A 15,309-nucleotide genomic window follows, 5' to 3' on the forward strand; every position below is an offset into this window, starting at 1 on the left:
CCTTAGGCTAGGAACTGACTGCTGTGCTCATCTTTGACCACCCAGCTCACCTGTGGCCACCCAGCTTGAGACAACAGACCTGTCGCCCTGCCATGTAGACCAAGACAGCAGATCTACTCACTGTGTCCATCAATCGCTGTGCATACAGAGCAATCTCATGACTATTGTAAAAGGGACATTTCAATCACATGTGAAACATCCTCTTTAGGGTTTTTGGGGGACTGGAATTGGCCACCCCAACATACTTCTCTTTGGCATGAGGATTATTTTTGGCTGGTTACTTTTAAAAACTGCAGACAGGAAATAAACTTTGAAAAATAGAATTGACTTACCCTTTGTTAAGAGACATTTACATTGTAAAGGAAATCTCCATCGGTAAACGTGTCTCCCTCTCTGTACCAGGGAGGAGGGACGACCTTCTCTCTAGAAACTCTTAATCAATGTGGAAGGCAAGGACTTAAATCTGCATAATAATCTTACTCTTGTTTACTGTACTTGTCTGGCAACCTCCTGTAAGTGACTCCCTCAACTCCCAACATTCTCCTTTGTCTTTAGCTGAGGATGATATTTAAGGTGGTGGCTTCAGCCATTTTGGTGAGTTGCTCAGGTTGCCTGAGCCTCTCCCATGTATACACGTTATAAAGCTGTGTTTAATTTTCTCCTGTTATTCTGTCTCATGTCAATTTAATTCATTCTCTGGCCAGAAGAACCCACAGTTGGTAGAGGAAATGTCTTCCTCCCGTACATGGCATGTACCTACTCTAAACACGCTACTTCTTTCAGGCCCTTTATTCCTTCGGGAAGAAAGGCCCCAGGTCATGGTCCTCATATTAGCTCAGAATAAACTCACCCAAACGTTTATTCATAGCTTCGCTACTGATTATTTTCACTGATAGCTGTTAGCTCAGGTGCCAATCTTTAACAGGCTAGCATGTCAGGATACGTCATTCTTTAATCCAACAAATTCAGCAGGGCTCTCTCTTTTCCACATTATAGTCATTGGCTTTCCCCCCAAGGTATTCAGAACTCACTGTGGATGGGATTTACCACATCCACGGGCCACTCCATCACATGGTTATATCTTGGCTCACCTAGTGACTTCCTTCATGCAGAACTACTCCGAGGCAGGATTATTCTAAGTAACTGTGAGGAATATTTTTGGGCACAAACCTCCTGTGTATTTCAGAGTGTTTTGCTTTCCGTTTTGTTTTTTGAGAGTTCCCCAGGGGGCCTTACTGAGACAGAGCCTGTGATTGTTTCAAGGCAGCTGGCTTGCATGGTACTTTAAAACTGACCTGGGCCTGCTTTCCTCCTTCCTCTATCATCCTAACCATTTTATCAGGCCAGCCGGTGCTAATTCGCATTTCCTTTTTTCTTACATCCATTGTCCTGCCTGCTGTTGTGATTAGGATATAATGAAGTACTTAGAACGCATTCCTTCACATTTGTCTAACTGGATATGTGGAACTTATATAAAACTGTTTTTTAGCATGCCAATGCATCTGAAAATTCATCAGTATATTCGTGGTGGTAGTGCCCTCCGCAAAAGCTTTAACTCTATTGATATGGCTTTTAATGATTGATGGCGTCACAGTGTGTGAATTCGAACTTTCTAGGTGTGCCTCAGGAGGATGCTGACCTGCCGGACACTCGTAAAATGCCCCCCCCTTGACTGAAGACCACCTTCTCAGCCTGGCATCCAAGGCCCTTCATGACCTGAGTCCTTTCTCCCTTTCCAGCTTCACTGTTTCCTATTCCTGCACTATTTACTACTATTTCCTGCTCCTTATGCTACAGGCTCTTTCCCTCAGCATTCCAAGTTGTTTCAATGTTTATATTACAATAATATATTTCCTTTTGGTTTTCTCTTCAATTCCCTGCCTCATCTGAAGCAGTAGACAAAATGTCAATTTGTTAATTAGATACGTAGAAGATTACTAACTGGGTACATGGAAATTAAGGCGTTAAGCATGCACAAACAAGGACCCTTGTTGAGAACAGAACCATAGAATTCTAGAGCTGTTTGTGGCTTTGAGATTATATAGCCCACCTCCTCATTTGTACCGAGTATGAAACAGGTACAGAGAGACGAAAGGATTTAAGGTAGCATAGTAATGTCCTATAAGAGTCAGGCCTTGAACAAATATTTCTTGATTCTTGGACCAAGCTGCTACTGCTGCTACTTCTCCTTTCCTCCTTCATTTTTTAAAAAGGAAATAAAATGTTTGAGATATATTTGTATCCCTTATTGTGTCCCTTCTCCATTTTTTCCCTTTGCCCCTGAACTAAGGTTGGTGTGTGTTGACAAATAGAAATGGCAAGCAGTAGGATATATTGGAGTATATGAGGAAGCCACTTGGTGTAAACCTAATTTGGCCTGACTTTGTTTTTCCAAAAGAGCCTGACGTGGCCATTGAGCATGCATTGTATATCTGCTTTAAACACTTACTGTGGCAAGAACAAATGCCCTTAAGATAAAGGTGCAACTTCCCCCCACATTGGCATTTCCTTATGGATAAGCATCTTTCCTTAGGCTAGGAACTGACTGCTGTGCTCACCTTTGACCACCCAGCTCACCTGTGGCCACCCAGCTTGAGACAACAGACCTGTCGCCCTGCTGCGTCCACCTAGACAGCAGACCTACCTGCTGTGTCCCTCAATCACCGTGCTGACAGAGCAGTCTCGTCACTATTGTAAAAGGGACATTTCAATCATATGTTAAATATCCTCTTTGAGGGTATGTAACCACTCTGTACACCCCACTTCTTTGGTGCCCTTCCTCCCTTTGGGAAGAAAGGCCCAAGGCCATGGTCCTCACATTTTGGCTCAGAATAAACTCACCCAAATTTTCATTTATAGACTGGTTATGGATTATTTTCTTCAACAGTGTCCTTCCTACTAATGTTTATAATTTCATTACATATGTATCCCCAAAATGTATATAATAGTGATTTTTCTGATGCAACACTGTTTCTCATCCCAAATTCATTCATGTACCACTTTTGTGATTTTTCCATACTTTTGTACTACCTATGCTATACTATTTTCTTGAGAAGATGCATTTGACTATTAAATTATTTCCCACAATAATGTGCCATCTAGTGGCATATGGGCAAGTGCCCTCATATATTTGAGATACCTTATGCCTTAGATCATCTAACATTCTACCATTGGTACCGCAGTTTAGGAACCATTATACTACACTTCACATGGGTTAAATGTGTTGTCAACACAGTGTCATTTATCTCTAATTAATAAACTTTTCATCTTTCATACTTTTCACAAGGAAATTCTACCTGTAGCTTCATCTTCAACATGACACTCTTGACCTACTGACAAAGATTCTCTCCTTGACCAAACTCAACTCGGGCTCTTTTAAACTCTCTTCTCAACTAGGCCCTGACTTTTGGGCTTCCATATTTGTCCCTGCATTGTCAATGTTAGCCAGAATCCTGCTAAGTAAGTTTAGCCAGAATCCCCCATCCTTGACATCTGACCACCCTCACTATTCAATTGAGTTCCTCATCCTGCACCATCCTCCCAGATAATGTCTGATCACCCTGGCCTGCCTTCAACAAGAATCCCGTTAGGTCAGTTTAGCCAGAATCCTCCCCGGTTACCCCTGATGTTTCCTCTTAGTAATTTTCCATCCACTGACCCCTCCCCCACCACCCTGCTCCTTGGCTAAAAATTCCCATGTTTTCCTTGTTGTATTCAGGGTTCAGCCTGTCAGCTTTCTTCCCCGCTGCAAGACCCCTTTGCAGTAGCACTATAATTATCACAATAGTTCTCCCTTGAATGAAGTTTTTCTTACCATCTTTAACAAGGGCCATGAATAATTTTTTCTTTAATAGTTATGGTGCTGCGACTCAGATAGGATCAGATTCATCATTGGACCTCTCACCCAGCACCCTAAATGTGCACGTTTGAAGCCTTTCTCTTCACTCTTGACTGATTGGTTGGGTATCCATTGGTGAGTCTGACTCCTGAACCATTGCTCTGGACAAACATCTGTTGAAGCTAGTAAGGGCAGATTTTGATTCTTAAGCTTTTGTGTATACTCTCTGAAGCTGGGTTAGAGTTCCAGGCTTCTTTTGAAAGTACCTCCTGGGCTGGAAAGTCTTCTTCCTGGCTTCTTGTCCTCCGTGGGGATTATTCCCTGTCTCCCTAGGCTGGAAGTCTTTTCTTCCTGGTCCTTTATGAGAACTTTCTGTTCTCTGTAATGGATCCCGTTTCTCCCAGGGGCATGTCCCAGTTGACTGGAACTCCGTTCTTGAACCCCTACTGACTATATGCAATGGGAACTCTTTTTCCTTTCTTGTTGGCATGATTTTGCTGAGGATAACTGGGAAGTTTTTTGGCTTCTTTGGGAAACTTCTAGTCTCTCCAAACTGTCTCTTCTAAGACCTCTCGTTTCCCATTGTTTCTGCTCCTCCTTTCCCCCCTTTCACCTTCAATTTTCCTTCCAACTCCCTTGAAACCTTTGATATGCCCCTCTTCAAATCCTTACTTCCTCTATCCCTCTGTCCACCCCCATCATACTTTTGCCTTTCCACTTCGGCCTCGAAGCCCCTTAAAGCACTTGAATTTTAGGTCCCATACCCACCCCATTGGGAGCTCTCAAGGGATTCAGTGACCCCTGAAAGCAACCACCTGAGGCTGAAAAGAAGAAAAAGGGCTATTTGGAAACAGAACTGGATTTTTTTTTCCACTCATATGCACTTTGGAGACATCCGGACAGCTGGTAAGTATTTTCCCTGTCACTCTCCTAAGATTTAGTCCACAGCCTCCGTAAGATTACATATCATGGCAAAAGAAAATCTTAAAGTCTCCTCCACAAATATTACTAAACAGGTAACCTTAACTTACCTCACTTGCTGGAAACACAATTTAAATAAAAATATAAAGTACAGATAAACCAGTGATTTTATATTACTATGCTTTATTGACTCATGACTAAAATTTTCCAATGAAAACTGTAAGACCTCAGTTTGCATGTGTCTGTATGTTCATGTATGTTACATATTTGTGATATTTTTCTCTCTCTGGATGGTATTGCCAAGTTAATTCATAAAATCCCTTAAAGGATTTGTATTAAATTTGTTTAGAGAGAAATGAGCACCATATAAATTATTTTCCTAAAACTGTCAGAAATATAGAAAGTAACTCAAGTGGTTTTTAAAATTTTTTATTATGTTCACATGGTCTGAGATAATCTTTGGTAAACAAAGTTAGTTTTAAAATTGCTGATAAAATAAAAACAGATATGTATTCAGAGTTGTCAACATTAAACATAATATAGATGTAAAAATTTTTCTACCTAGGCTTACTAGTCAGACAAGCTTATGTTATCCATACTAGATGTTGAAAACTATAAAACTATAAATCCAATCTAAGAACAAAAGGTACGATAAAAATTAACTGCTTAATGAATATCAAGTGTGGAAGACAGCAATAGAAGAATCAAATGTTTAACTCTTTAGGTTCTTTGATTCTGGTTAAAATTTTTTTGGATACTCACCTGATTTGTCAACAAGAAAAGTGACTTAAGATGATGGCTATCTTTGTTTAATGTCTCATGAAATTTTCATGATCAATTCAAGCATAATTGCTAAGGACAAATTGAATTAAATAGACGCAAGCGGGATAAAAGTTAACAAATGAACTTCTCAGCAACAATTATGTTTTATAATATGTGTACTTGAATATGGTTCAAAAATATTTTTGGTAAGTTGAAACCTTAAAAATATAACAAATTAAGTTAAATGATGGCTATTCATTGAATATCTAGATCATTCCCAAATAGGATAGAATATTGGAACATTAATTGCTAAAATAAGTTTAAGTTTACTTACTTTTGGATTCTTATTTTTATATGGTATAGAAAATCTAAATTTATTTGAGTCTGTTAATACACATGAGAAATTCTACTATGAAAAAGACATATGCCTCTAGAAAATTATGAAATAATGTATTCATAATTTTGCAACAGAATGATAGTATGAGGCAGACCGTCCACAATTCTCTGCTTCCTAGATTTCACTGAAAATTAGGGTTGCTAATGGTTAAAAGTTGTAATACATATGTAAATGAAACGACTAGGAATAATGAGAGTGAAGGAAAAACACGCTGTATGCAAAGAGATTCAGATGTGCTTTCGATTAGGAAAGATATGAAGGGCTTTGGCGCTTTTTTGTTTTTGTTTTTTTAAAAAATGAGTTTATTCAGACAACAAATGGATTTTTGTCTTTTATTTTATTTATTTTTTTCCAGTAATTTAATTGAGATCATAATGATTTATAACATCGTGTAATTACGGGTGTGCATTATTGTTTATCAATTTCTGAGTAGACTTCATTGTGCTCACCACCGGTAGTCTAATTTTTGTCCGTCACTGTACATATGTGCCCCTTTACCCCTTTCGCCAACCCCCCAACCCCCTAACCCTCTGGTAACCACTAATCTGTTCTCTTTATCCATGTATTTATTATCTTCCACGTATGAGTGAAATCATGCAGTATTTATCTTTGTGTCTCTGGCTTAGTTCACTTAACATCATACCCTCAAGGTCCTTCCACGTTGTTGCAAATGGGAGGATTTTGTCTTTTTTTATGGCTGAGTAGTATTCCGTTGTATATATATATCACATATTCTTTATCCATTCATCCATAGAAGGGCACTTGGGTTGCTTCCACGTTTTGGCTATTGTGAATAGTGCTGCAATGAACATAGAGGTGCATAAGTCTCTGGATCATTGATTTCAAATTCTTTGGATAAATACCCAGTAGCGGGATAGTTGGATCATATCATATTCTTATTTTTAATTTTTTGAGAAATCTCCAGATTGTCTTCCATAGTGGCTGCACCAGTTGGCATTCCCAACATCAGTGTATGAGGGTTCCCTTTTCTCCACATCCTCTCCAAGATTTGTTGGTTTTTTTCTTGGTAATTATAGCCATGTGTGAGGTGATATCTCATTGTAGTTTTGATTTGCATTTTCCTAATATTTAGTGATGTTGACGTCATTTCTTGTGTCTGTTGGCCATCTGAATATCTTCTTTGGAAAAATGTCTGTTTATATCCTCTGCCTATGTTTTGATCGGTTTGCTTGTTTTATTGTTGTTGATTTGTATGAGTTCTTTATATATTTTGGAGATCAACTCCTTGTTGGATAAATGATTTGCAAATATTTTCTCCCAGTTGATTGGTTGTCTTTTCATTTTGTTCATGGTTTCCTTTGCTTTGCAGAAGCTATTTAGTCTGATGTAGTCCCATTTGTTAACTTGTTCTTTTGTTTCCCTTGCCCAAGTAGACATCGTATTTGAAAACATGCTGCTAAGACCAACATCAAATAACCTACTGCCCATATTTTCTTCTAGGAGTTTTATGGTTTCAGGTCTGACATTCAAGTCTTTAATCCATTTTGAGTTAATTTCTGTGTATTGTACAAGATAATGTTCTACTTTCATTCTTTTGCATGTGGCTGTCCAGTTTTCACAACACCCTTCATTGAAGACACTTTCCCATCTCCGTTGTATGTTCTTGGCTCCTCTGTCAAAGATTAGCTGTCCATAGATGTGTGGTTTTATTTCCTAGGGCTTTCAGTTCCGTTCCAAGGGGCTTGTTTCTCTTAAGGGAAAAAGAGAGTAATTTTATTCTAAATTAGAATAACTAGTCATTCCAGAATGATAAAGAATAAAAGAGTAGGCCAAAAACTGAATGGATTTTTTTAAAAAACATGTTTTTTTGAAGTTTTATGGAAAAGGAATCTTTTCTTGTGTGGTCAAAGCTGCCGAAAATTGGATGGATTTATTTATAAGGTTTTTTTTTTAATTAACCTTAGTATTAATAGTACAGTGATACAAAACTAGAATTTGGTTTTCTTTCTGTAAAAATGAAAAAGTTTTCTTAGATTATTGATCTAGTCATAATTAGAGATTGTAAAATATATTTTTCTTTATCTTTTAGTAATTTGCCTGAGAAATCAAGACTTTCTGTCTTCTCAGAACGATTTCCTGTGCTTCATGTTGTCTTTATCAGGTCTTTCGTTACTTAGGAAAATTGAGTTTTCTGAATAATAAGAGAGCTAATTTTTTTTCTTTTGAGAATCATGCAACCTTCTATATTTATATTTGAAATTGTTTATTGCCACTTTTGCCAAATGGATAACTCGTGTTTCACAGTGACCTGTGATCTTATTTCACAAAGTATTCAATCCTTTGACATTTTTGGAACGTCTCAAAATCAAATTCTAAATGGAGTCTTTTTGTCCTCAAACTACCTTTGAGATTTTTCAGAGGGCCCCTGGAAAATCTCAAAGGGTTTGGCTTTCATCTTGTGAAAGAGGGATGTCAAACTATTTAGGTTTAATTGGTCTGCTAAATTATGTGGGAAGCACTGTCACATAAGAAGTGATGATAAATCTTCTTAGGTTATGTGCGTATGGATATATGTTATTAATATAGGTATTTTGGAATTTATATGAAGTTCACAGAAATTTGTTGCTACTCTCATCTAATTATTATCTTAAAATTTTGTATGCCGCAGAAATAACTAAATTCCCTTACCAAATGAACTCTAATCAGATCTTTAACCATGGCCATTTTAAGTCTTTTGTCATTCACAGTTATTGTTTTACTCTAATTCTCCTTTGAAAGTATTTATAATTAGCTACAAATGAGAATACTCTATGATGACATCACTTGAATAACTTTGAGACTATGCCAGTGGACTGAATCAGAATTTCGAGAACTAACAAAGAAACTTATGGATTCATAAAACTGCTAAGCCGAGATCAAACAGAACAAGAATTGATTACATGGGACTGAATGAACTGATGAGGATGATTAGAATTTTTAAGTTAACTTTTTGTTTGAAAGATTGCTGGTTCTTTGATGTTTTGTTTTCCAGATTTAAGGAAACCTTTTTCTTTTCTCTTAAGCTATCTATAACTTACAGGACTTTGGTAAGTTACACCTTTGTAAACAGAATTGAAGCATTTATCTTTTCTCCTCACCTGATCCCTCCAAAATTTGGAAACTCTTAGTGAATATTCTCATTTTTCTGGCAATATAGTTATCTGCATAAGTTCAATAAGGATCTGTTCTCCTTGTAGCTGGATACAATTGGAAACATTGGTGATATTACCAAGGCTCTGACTGGAATGTTAAATTTTAGAGTGATGTCCATTGAATCAGATGTGACCAGGCACCTTTAAGGAACTAAGCTTGACTGTAAGGAGCCAGTGTTTATAAAGCTCCCCTTAGAAAAACCTGATATATCTATACTATATACCTGCATGAAAAACCCTATACCTGATCTATAAGGTACCCTGCCATACCGGTGAGTAAGAAAGGTCACTTCCTGGCAGGCCCAGGAAGCTCAGGATATTTTGGAGACTTCAAGAAGAGAGAAATTCACCCAAACCTATAGCTGTTGCAGGCAAAATCTGGTGGAGAGTTCTTGGCTTGGCCTCCTGGCCTTAAGAGACTTTACTTTAACAGTTATCAAGGCACCTGGCTTACATGGTATTTTAAAATTGACCTGGGTCTGCTTTGCACCTTCCTCTATTTTCCTAATAATTTTATAGGACCAGTCAGTGATAACTTCCATTTCCTTTTGTCTTAGAGCCATTGTCCTGTTTGTTCTTGTGATGAGGGTATAATGAAGTAGCAAGAATGCATTCTTTCACGTCTGTCCAGTTGGATATGCTGAACTTACATAAAATCAGTGTGTGGTATGCCAATGCATGTGAAAATCCATCCAAGTATTCCTTCAGTCTTATTTTAGAATTTGAGGAAAGCATTAAGCGTCTTTCCTCAAAGTGTAACTCTTTAAAACATGAGCAGATATCAAATCTATCTTTTGAATAAATATATTTCTTCTAATGATGCAACATCAGTATCACCTTTATGCTCCTCTTAATCACTTTTATTTTCACCACCTCTCCTGCCTTATGATTAAACACACATCGTATATAGACTTCTTCCTTTAGAAAACATGTACTGACAGGGAGCAGGAAACTGTGACCAGGGAACCAAATCCAGCCTACCAGCTGTTTTTGTAAATAAAGTCTCATTGAGACATAGCCACATAGTTTCATTTACATACTGTCTATAGCTACTTTTGATACAAAGCTGAGGAGTTGTGACTGAGACCATATGGACTGCAAAGCTTAAAATATTTACTATTTGATTCTTTTTTAAAGCTTGCCAAACCTGTTATAGAGTATTAGGACATTTTGCAGTCTTCCTTAACTCTATACAAGAACATCCATTAGAGAGTGATGTCAGCATGATAGCAGAGTGAGCTGGTCCCTTTGTCTCTCCCTCTTTACCTTACAACTAGACGGACATTCAGTAAACAACAGAGGATTCCCACACAGCACAACTGGATGCCTGAGAGATCCATGCAGCTATACATCTGAAGGTAGGTGGGCTGGATCCCCAGGAAGCAGTGGAATTATGTGAGCACACCCTTCCCCCTCCCCAGCAGCAGGGAGCCAGAGCACAGAGCCTCACACAGTGGCTGGGAGCAACTGCAAGAGGAGGCAGGGACAACCCAGTGTGGTAGCCCAGCCCATGGGAGTGCCCACCATTCCACAGTGGCCCTGCCCGTGGGTACACTCCCCGCTGACTTGCAGCAGCTCAGCCCCCATGAAGGAGCCCCGCCCACCAAGCTCAGCCACCAGCACAACTGTAAGAGGAGGTGGGGGCAGCCTGGTGCATGTGCAAATGTCTTCAGACATAGCCAGGCGTGTAGGAGTCCTCACCACACCAAGGTGGCCCTACCCATGGGAATGCTCCCCAACAAGTGGCAGCAGCACAGTTCCCATGAAGGAGCCCTGCCTACCAAGCACAGGAGCTCAGCCCATCCACTCATGAGTGCAGGGCTGGCCTGCACCTGCACAACCCACCCACTGAGCATAGAGGCCCTGTCCCCATGAGAGTGACCTGCCAAGCAGCTGTGGCCAGCCCATGCAAATGCAGGGCAGCCATACCTGCACAACTTCCAGCAGAAGGGGCAGGATTGGAAACACAGGTCCTCCTCCCCACTAATGGTGGCAGGTGGAATCTGTGACCTGATATTACCGCAAATGCACCAGCAATGGATCAGTTCATCAAACACCATGAAAAACAGCAGTAACTGTTCAGAGCAGAAGGAAAATGACAAGTCTCCAGAAACCAATCCTGAAGTCACAGAAAATCTTAATCTAAACAACAGGGAATTTTAAATAGTGGTCATAAAGAAACTCAAAGAGTTATAAGAAAACTCAGAAAGATAGCTCAATGAGCTCAGGAATAAAATTAATGAGCAGAAGGAATACTTCTCCAAAGAGATTGAAGCCCTTAAAAAGAAAACTGTGCAGAAATTCTGGAGCAGAAGAACACAATTAATGAAACAAAAAATAATCTGGAAACCATAAAAAATAGAGCTTATCTTATGGAGGACAGAATTAGTGAATTAGAGGACAGGAATCTAGAAATGCTTCAGGTGGAGGAGGAGAGAGAAGTCAGATTTTTTAAAAATGAAGAAATACAAGAGATATTTGACTCAATTAGGAAAGGCAACATAAGGATTACAGGTGTTCCAGAGGGAGAAAGGAGCAGAGAGCTTGTTCAAAGAAATAATAGCTGAGAACTTCCCAAACCTGGGGAAAGGACAAGACTTACAAGTACCTGAAGCCAATAAAACTCCTAATTGCATCAATGCAAAAAGGCCTTCTGCAAGGCATATATTAGCAAAACTGGCAAAAGTCAATGACAAAAAAGAAAATATTAAGGGCAGCAAGGCAGAAGAAAATAACCTACAAAGGAGCCCCCCGTCAGGCTGTCAGCAGACTTCTCAGAAGAAACATTACAGGCTAGGAGACAATGGAATAATATATTCAAAATACTGAAAGACAAAAACCTTCAGCCAAGAACACTCTATCCAACAAAACTATGCTTCAGTTATGATGGAGAAATAAAAGCTTTCCCAGATAAACAAAAGCTGAATGAGCTCACCGCCACTAGACCTCCCTTACAAGGAAAGATGAAGGAAGCCCTCCTGCATGAAACAAAAAGGCAAAGGCTTACAAAGCTTCAAGCAAGGAGAAAAAGAGACAGAAAAAATGAGAAAATTGCAGCTCTCTATCAGGGCAGGTGACCAAACACTTAAATATAACTTAAAATATAGAGGGAAGGAAAGCATCAAAAATGACTATAAACACTTCAATTTAATCACAAACTCACAGCACGAAAAAGAATAATTTGTGACAACAATACTTCAGAATGGGAAGAGGAAAAGGATGGGACCTGCTTAGGCTAATGGAGATAAGAGGCTATCAGAAAATTGACTATCTCATCTATGAGACCTTTTATGCAATCATCTCTGTAACCACTAAACCAAAAATCAGAGCAGAGACACAAATCATAAATAAAGAGAAAACTGAGAAAAGCATCACAGAAAATCACCAAACTGAAACGGCAGTCAGAAATACAAGGGAAGAGGGCTGGCCCCTTGGCCGAGTGGGTACGTTCATGCACTACGCTGCGGCAGCCCAGGGTTTCACTGGTTCAGATCCTGGGCTTTGACATGGCACTGCTCATCAGGCCATGCTGAGGCGGCATCCCACATGCCACAACTAGAAGGACCCACAACTAAAAATATACAACTGCGTATTGGGGGGCTTTGGGGAGGAAAAGGAAAAATAAAAAATATTTAAAAAAAAGAAATATAAGGGAAGAGAAACAACGGAAACATTAGAACAAGCAGAAAACAAGAGATAAAATGGCAGTATTAAGCCCTAATATATCAATAATCACTCCAAATGAAAATGGATTGAATTCTCCAATCAAAACACACAGAGTGACTGGATGGATTAATAAACAGGACCCAAGAACATGCTGCCTCCAGGAAACACATCTCAGGTCTAAAGACAAACATGCTCAGAGTGAAGGGATGGAAGATAATACTCCAAGCAAATGGCAAACAGAAGAAAGCAAGTGTAGCCATACTTATATCAGACAAAGCAGACTTCAGGATAAAAAGGACAATGAGACAAAGTGAGGCAGCATATAATGAGAAAAGGGACTTCCCACCAAGAGGACTAACACTTATGAATATATATACGCAGCTAACACAGGAGAACCAAAGTATATAAAGCAACTATTAACAGACCTAAAGGGAGAAATTAACAGCAACACAATAACAGTGAGGGATCTCAACACCCCAGTTACATCAATAGTTAGATCATCCAGACAGAAAGGCAACAAGGAAATAGTGGACTTAAATGAAACACTAGACCAGAGAGACCTAATAGATATATAGAGAACATTCCATCCAAAAAGATCAGAATACACATTCTTTTCAAGTGCACATGGAGCATTCTAAAAGATAGACCATATCTTGGAAAACAAAACAATATTCAAGAAATTGAAGAATATGGAAATCATATTTTATTTCATAAAAAATCATATTTTAAATCATCTTTTTCCAACCACGGTGTTATGAATCTAGAAATCAACCTCAAGAAAAATGCTGGGAACGTCACACACATGTGGAGACTAAACAACATGCTAGTGGACAATCACTGGATAAATGAAGAAATCACAAAACAACTGGAGACATATGAAAATGAATATACAACATACCAACTCTTATGGGATGCAGCAAAAGCAGTTGTAAGAGGGAAATTCATAGCAATACACGTCCACCTCAATGATCAAGAAAAATCTCAAAGAAGTAATCTTAAACTAGTCCCAACAGAACCAGAAAAAGAAGGACAATCAAAGCCAAAAGTCAGCAGAAGGAGGGAAATAATAAAAATTAGAGCAGAAGTAAATGAAATAGAGACTAAAAAAACAATAGAAATGATCAATGAAACTAAGAGCTGTTTTTTTGAGAGGATAAACAAAATTGATAAACTCTTAGCCAGACTCACTAAAAAATATAGAAGGCTCAAATAAATAAAATTAAAAATGAAAAAGGAGAAACTACAATGGGCACTACAGAAATACAAAGGATTATAAGAGAATAATAAGAAACACCATACACCAACAAATTGGATAACCTGGAAGAAATGGATAAATTCTTAGATGCATACAACCTCCCAGAACTGAATCAAGAACAAATAGAGAACATGAATAGACCAAACACAAGTAAGGAGTTTGAAACAGTAATCAAAAACATCCCAAAACACAAAAGTCCAGGACCAGATGGCTTCTCTGGAGGATTCTACCAAACATTCAAAGAAGATTTAATACCTATCCTTCTCAAACTAATCCGAAAATATTGAAGAAGATGGAATGCTCCCTAACTCATTCTATGAGGCCGACATCATGCTGACCCCAAAACCAGACAAGGACAACACAAAGAAGGAAAATTACAGGTCAATATTGCTGATGAACATAGATGCAAAAATCTTTAACAAAATATTGGCAAATCAAATACAGCAATACATTAAAAGGATCATGCGCCACGATCAAGGGACGAAGGGATCCTTCAACATCCACAAATCAATCAGTGTGATACACCACAGTAACAAAATGAGGAATAAATGTCACATGATCATCTCAAGAGATGCAGAGAAAGCATTTGACAAGATACAGCATCCATGTATGATAAAATCTCTGAATAAGATGGGTACAGAAGGAAAGTACTTCCTCATAACAAAGGCCATATATGACAAACCCACAGCCAACATCATACTTATTGGTGAAAAACTGAACACCCTCCCTCTAAGAACAGGAACAAGACACCAGTGCCCACTCTCACCTCTCCTACTTGTCATAGAACTGGAAGTTTTGGCCAGAGAAATTAGGCAAGAAAAAGAAATAAATGGTATCTAAATTGCAAAGAAAGAAGTGAAACACTTGCTTTTGTGGACGGCATGATGCTAGATATAGAAAACCCTAAAGAATCCACGGGAAAATTATTAGAATAATCAACATCTACAGCAAAGTTGCAGAGTAAAAGATCAACTTAAAACATCAGTTACATTTCTATACACTAATAACGAACTAGCAGAAGGAGAAGTCAAGAACACAATCCCATTTGCAATCACAACAAAAGGAATAAAGTATCTACCAATAAATTTAACCAGGGAGGTGAAAGACCTATATACTGAAAACTATAAGACATTATTGAAAGAAATTGAAGAAGTTATAAAGAAATGGAAAGATATTCCAAGCTTATGGATTGGAAGAATAAGCATAGTTAAAATCTCCATGTTACCTAAAGCAATCTACAGATTCAATGCAATCCCAATCAGGATCCCAATGATATTCTTCACGGAAATAGAACAAAGACTCATAAAATTTTCTACAC

General features: G+C 38.5%; 1 protein-coding gene across 1 annotated transcript in view; it reads left to right on the forward strand.

Moving 5' to 3' along the window:
• The window catches only part of NBDY (negative regulator of P-body association), a 241,399-nt gene that overhangs the window by 90,389 nt on the left and 135,701 nt on the right, over positions 1–15,309 (forward strand). The gene's annotated exons all lie outside the window — the stretch shown is intronic.

The sequence above is a fragment of the Equus przewalskii genome, chromosome X (assembly GCF_037783145.1).
Source record: "Equus przewalskii isolate Varuska chromosome X, EquPr2, whole genome shotgun sequence".
Taxonomy (NCBI): domain Eukaryota; kingdom Metazoa; phylum Chordata; class Mammalia; order Perissodactyla; family Equidae; genus Equus; species Equus przewalskii.